The sequence below is a fragment of the Periplaneta americana genome, chromosome 1 (genome assembly GCF_040183065.1).
Source record: "Periplaneta americana isolate PAMFEO1 chromosome 1, P.americana_PAMFEO1_priV1, whole genome shotgun sequence".
In the NCBI taxonomy this organism is placed as follows: Eukaryota; Metazoa; Arthropoda; class Insecta; order Blattodea; family Blattidae; genus Periplaneta; species Periplaneta americana.
In genome coordinates, this window is record NC_091117.1 from 100,967,633 (window position 1) to 100,973,810 (window position 6,178).

A 6,178-nucleotide genomic window follows, 5' to 3' on the forward strand; every position below is an offset into this window, starting at 1 on the left:
TACATAATTTTAAAAATTAATATATCTTAAGTAAGCTTTAAAATGACTGATAATTGAGTTATTTGCATTTAACACTTCAGAAATGAGTACTTAAAAATAATGATGTTTCCGAAAATTGCAAAATCCTGAATCTGATGCCCATGAATATAACTGTGAGATTGTCATATTATTACTATTACTACTACTACTACTACTACTACTACTAGTATTATTATTATTATTATTATTATTATTATTATTATTATACATAAACTTGGTGTCGTCCACATCTGTGGAGTAACGGTTAGTATATCTAGCCACAAAACCAGGTGGCCCGGGTTCGATTCCTGGTCGGGGTAAGTTACCTGGTTGAGGTTTTTTCCGGGGTTTTCCCTCAACCCAAATATGAGCAAATGCTGTGTAACTTTAGGTGCTGAACCCCGGACTCATTTCACCGGCATTATCATCTTCATCTCATTCAGACGCTAAATAACCTAAGATGTTGATAAAGTGTCATAAAATAACCTACTAAATTAAAAAAATAAATAAATAAGCTTGGTGTCGGTGCAGTCGGCAGAGTGCTGGCCTTCTGTGCCCAAGGTTGTGAGTTGTGCTTAAATGCGACAGGCTCATGTCAGTAGATTTACTGATATGTAAAAGAACTTCTGTAGGACAAAATTCTGGCACACCAGCAATGCTGATATAACCTTGGCAGTTGCAAGGATCGATAAATAAAACATAATTCAATTTAACATAAAATTAGTTGATATGCAATTTAAATTAGAAAGAAAACTGTGCATGTGTATGTTACAAATTTTGCAGATGACCTGATAGATTTTCTACCTACTGAACTGAGTTGAATACAGATTATAGCAGTGAAGCATCATTTAATACTGACTTCTCTGTTCTCTTGTATAGTTTGGATCACAGCACCATGTCATGCAGTAGAGGTTTCTACATGGTCAGCCGCAGAGTATCATGTGACATGATGAAATGAACATATCTCCATGTTACTAATGTGTAATTAGTCAGTGAATCAAGTGAGTGGACCTGAGCCCATACAAAATGGATGTTTGTAAATGGATAATACAACAGTGCTGGTGGCTGTGTGCTGTTTTGTACAAATAGACAAACATGCAAAATACAATTGTGCTTCTGTTTAACATAGTGTAGTTTGTATGTAATCACTATCTGATTGGAATTACAGTGAAGCCTAAGTTTTTTTATATACTGTATATATATATACTAATGCCATCAGGTTGTTTTTTAACATTTCTGATATTCTCTTCTGGAAGGCTGATGATGTGATGGGATGACCACTTACAGTTGTGCATTTCTCTTATATTCATTTTTCATACAAGTTGTTTGGCTAAGTATCTAAATATGCATCTCTGGTTACATTCAGTTTGTCTTAAAAAATGAGATGTACGTTTTTGGCACACATGCTGTTGTATTAAAATTGTAGATTTGAATAGTGTAAGGAAAAAGCTTACATATTCACTATTTGCTGATAATTTGGCCAAGATTGGTTTGCAGTAGCTTTGCAAAACGATCTTACCAGTATCTAATCTTTTCTTTTTTGCCTTATAATAGGACATAAAATTATTAACTACAATTGTGTTTTATACAGCAGCACTACATTATTTCATAAGTGCTCAACTTACTCTTAAGACAACCAAGTTGGCTGATAGAACAACAGACTGCAGACTAGAAGGACTCAAATTCAAGTTCAAGTGAAGGCAGAATTATTCACTCGTCAAAATTTTCCGAATATCTCTGCTATCCACTTGGCCTCCAACTTTGTAGGCTAAAGTTAACAAAGCATGGGAGCTCTTTCTTACTGCCTTCCATTTGCCTTAATGACACATGCACAGACATCTTTATATTTTGTCTTAAAGACATCTGACAGTTGGGGGACACACTCCATGGTCTTATGTTTCCTTAGTTATAACATACTCTTTTGTTCATTCTTGATTACACACTTCTAACACTTTTATATCATTAGTGATGTATAGGTATATTTGTTAAATAAACAACTTTTTAACTTCACTGTGTTATTATTGAAATGATGTTGGTAATTTTACCTGAATAGTTTCGACATGATGTATTGTCATTTTCAGATTTCCTAGTGATGTCTTATGCTTGTTTCTGGTTCCGTCTTGATGTCCTACCAATCATAAACGCACCCTCACCTCTAACCACACACTTCCAACAAAACAACTAGAAACAAACCCAAGACCTCACTAGGAAAAAAGAAGATGAAAGATCACATTGAAACTAATCATAAAGGTAAAATTACCAACAGTATCAATAATAACACAAAAAGTTGTGTATTTAATAGATATACAAATCATTAATGTTATTTTGTTATTGTTTTCCTCTTTGAAGTTTTTTAAAAATAACTTAGGTTTCATTGATTAATGTTCCAGTGTGAGATTTAAACAATTTTCTTGTAAACGATTATACAGTCCATACTGATAGATGAAACTCTATGGGTAGTAACAAATAAATATGGTCACCTACTGATTGATCTTTGCATTTTTTAAATATGTAAGATGTTATCACTGGGTAACGGCATTTGAAGTTATCTCAAGGGACATGAAATTTAAGAACCGTCCCCTTATTTTGTCATCCTATGGCATACAAGTATATTTTATGTTATATAATGTATTTTGTATTTAACTGAATGTATCACTTCGCTATAAAAATGTACAGTCAGTCACATAAATGGAAATCTTGAGTTTTAATTTTATCATTAATAGATAACTTTGTGTAAAATTAGGATTTCTATTGCACAGTTTACTTTTCTTACTGCCAAGCACACTTACCTTCATTGGAAATAAATACGTTTTTGTAGGAAATAAATAAAAACAAAGATTGAGTTATGAATATTCCATTACTAAACTAGTACAAAGTATAAAAAAGTATTGATTTTTTTAAACAACTCTTTTGAAATGGTAGCAAGATAAATAATCGGAATTTGATGAGTTGTGCACTGCTGTTGCATATGCATTATGCAAATGTATTTTCCGTCAAAATACAAAGGTGTTTGTTTTTAGATCTCTGTGTTTCTTGCTATAGGATGGTTTTATACTTTACTTCAGTTGTTAAACACACTATATTATATGTATTTTTAATAGTTATTGTTGTGTGATGTTTCACAACAGTTTGCACAGATTAATAACGTCATTGCTATACTTTCATTCAGTTCTAGAGTGAACTTTTTTCTCCTCTTACCATCGTGTTGCTGCTCCTCTTGCTGTTGTACTTGGCCCTAGTCCTATTCTAAATTGAATACCTTCTCCTATATCATCCTTTGTGATCTAGTGACTACTATGCTTTCAGTTTGATCTGAGGCTCAAACCAAACCTGGAGCAATTGAGTTTATGGGCAGAAATATTTCTCACGTCTTCCTTGAGAAGGAAAGTAAAGAAAGCCTATGCGATCTTACAGCACATAAGAAGAAAGGGGGAGGGTCCAGGAAAACTTTACCATCCATTTGACATCTATATCAAAATTTAATTCTGTTAATCATAATTTTAACAGGTAATATAAATGTTAAATAAATTGACTTCACTCTGCCTGCTAGCATAAGTCAGGATATAATGACCATACCTAGAGGAATTTGAAATCATCCATCCATATTTCTTTATATTAAAGTGAAATGAATGTACTTTATAAGGTGCACTACAGGTAGAGCTCGTTATATGCAGAATATACGTTTTTGAAAACTGCTGTGTATACCAAATTCGTGTAAATCAGGATGGACATTTAATCAAAATTAATAGGTTAAAATATTGGATTATGAATGAAAAAAATGAAGTACGGCATTAAACAAGGTGCTTTTTAATGTACATAAATGATAAAAATAACATACAATACAGTACAGAAAAATATAAAAAAAAATGTTTTCACTTACATATCGTTATCATTAAATGTGAAGCACAGGAACACCATTTCATATTTTCAATTAAGAAACACGCCAAACGAATTATCTTTGCACCAAAAAACGGATGCTCCCTGGACCATATCGTATTTTATAATTGTTTGAATGCTACAAATCAGAAGTCTTGCTAAACATGTTATTGGTGAAGCACTACGAAATGCCACTGAATGAATATTTCACACTTTTATCACTACCAATGTTGCACTATAAACCAATTTTCGGCTATCTAATATAAAAGACTGCCTACAAATATTTGGTAAGTTTCAGAGAAAATACACAAATTCAATCTTCTAACACGATTTTTTTGTTTTTAAATTAAGTAATTTGCTGGGAGACATCGTTAGATATAGGCCACTCTTACACTAAACCTGGAGTAATTTAAGCTTATTAATCAAATAATATGATTCTACTTACTGTTTTTCTTATATGCTCACCTGTATGTAATTTCTATTTTATACATATTTCATTATTATTTTCCATCCAAAGATCATTAAGAACGCTGAATATTACTTCATATCTCCTATCTTTCTTCAAATAGTGTTTATATGCCATGTTAATTTTCATTTGTTCTCATAAGTTAAAAATGATGCACATTGGGAGCAACATATAAGGGCATAGACATTTTTAGCACCGGCTTCCGGTGGATGATCAGCGTTTTTCGTATTCATAAACCAGTGTTAGTGATAGGATATGATTTGAATTCTGTACTAGTAACCAGTGGATAGCCGGGGCTAGCTTAGTACGCTCGTAGCGCGTGCTGCGAAATGTCTGTGAATAGCACCCTAAGAGATTATTTTCCTACACAATCCACTCTATATTCACGTTGTTTTGAAATGATTAATCGAAGATGGTTTGCTTATTGTTTATTACACGCACATTTGTATGTAATTTCTATTCCATACGTTTTTTTTTTCTATCCCAAGATCATTAAGAATGGTGAATAATATTCCTGCTTGTTTCCTGTATTTCTTAAAATAATGTTATGTGGCATGTTAGTTTTTATTTGTCGTTATTTACGTAAAAATGATGCGCCAAAAATAAAAAATAATAATTATTTCGTACTCACTCCACATCCTATATATTCACATTTGTTTTTCAGTGATTTATTAAAGAATGTACCGGTATTTGAAAGACTAATAATTTAGAAACATGTTACATAAATCATCCTTGTGCCAAAAGAGAATGCTCCCTGGACGAAATTGTCGTATTTTGCAGTGGTCGTCAGTACTCTCTGAAATGGGTAATATAATATAATATAATTATGTTGTACGTAGCAAGATCGATTATTCAATTGATAGAATATTTTATGAGGTTGTCATGACTGAAATATCTATTGTCAATTGCTTTTATTTGTCAGAAGGCCTTGACTAACGGGTATATAAGGACTGGCGCTCTTAGGGGTGGAGGTCGGGGTTTGGGATGGCCCACAAGCAACAAGTTATACTAAATATGTTTAGGATTGGTGTAAAACTGGCCTATGTCTCTCACCCGAAATGGCGTGCCTGTGTTTCACAATTATCTCTTTATCTTTATGGTCGTCAACATCAGAAGAATCTGTTGCAGTTGCAGTCAGATTTTCTTCTTTTGCAATTAAGGTAGAACCGATAGAATTCCCAGGTGACACCACTCTCATAGCAGAAGTTGGGTTCTTACTGGATGCAGAACTGTCATTTGAGATGCCATACTGTTTTGTTTGTAACATTTCACCACATGTTTATCTTCTCTCTTCACTTGAGAATATTCACTACCTAGCATACATTTTTTTTTTGTCTATATAAGTAAAACAATGTGTTGTGCTATGTCTGTTATCTTGTACCACCAATATCATTTTTCACTCAATCTTTTGAAACTGCCTTAAAAGCTTCAGACACCCACTCACTATTCATGCATTGTGGTGTGATTTCTTTCCATGAGTCTCATTATTCCAATCACCATATGAATGGCCCACACCTGTGGAATAACGTTTAGCGCATCTAGCCGCGAAACCAGGTGGCCCGGGTTCGATTCCCGGTCGGGGCAAGTTACCTGGTTGAGGTTTTTTTCCGGGGTTTTCCCTCAACCCAATATGAGCAAATGCTGGGTAAGTTTCGGTGTTGGACCCCGGACTCATTTCACCGGCATTATCACCTTCACCTCATTCAGACACTAAATAACCTGAGATGTTGATAAAGCGTCGTAAAATAACCTACTAACTACTACAACCATATGAATGCCACTGATGTCAGAAATACTTGATAGTGAATCTGTTGTTGG

General features: G+C 33.7%; 1 protein-coding gene across 5 annotated transcripts in view; it reads left to right on the plus strand.

Moving 5' to 3' along the window:
* The window catches only part of LOC138698762 (serine-rich adhesin for platelets-like), a 55,312-nt gene extending 52,130 nt beyond the window's left edge, over positions 1 to 3,182 (plus strand). For all 5 annotated transcript variants that reach the window (XM_069825003.1, XM_069825017.1, XM_069824988.1 and 2 more), the window contains one exon: positions 898 to 3,182. The gene's annotated coding sequence lies outside the window, so the exon portion shown is untranslated. The remainder of the gene's footprint in view (positions 1 to 897) is intronic.
* The last annotated feature ends 2,996 nt before the right edge of the window (positions 3,183 to 6,178 follow it).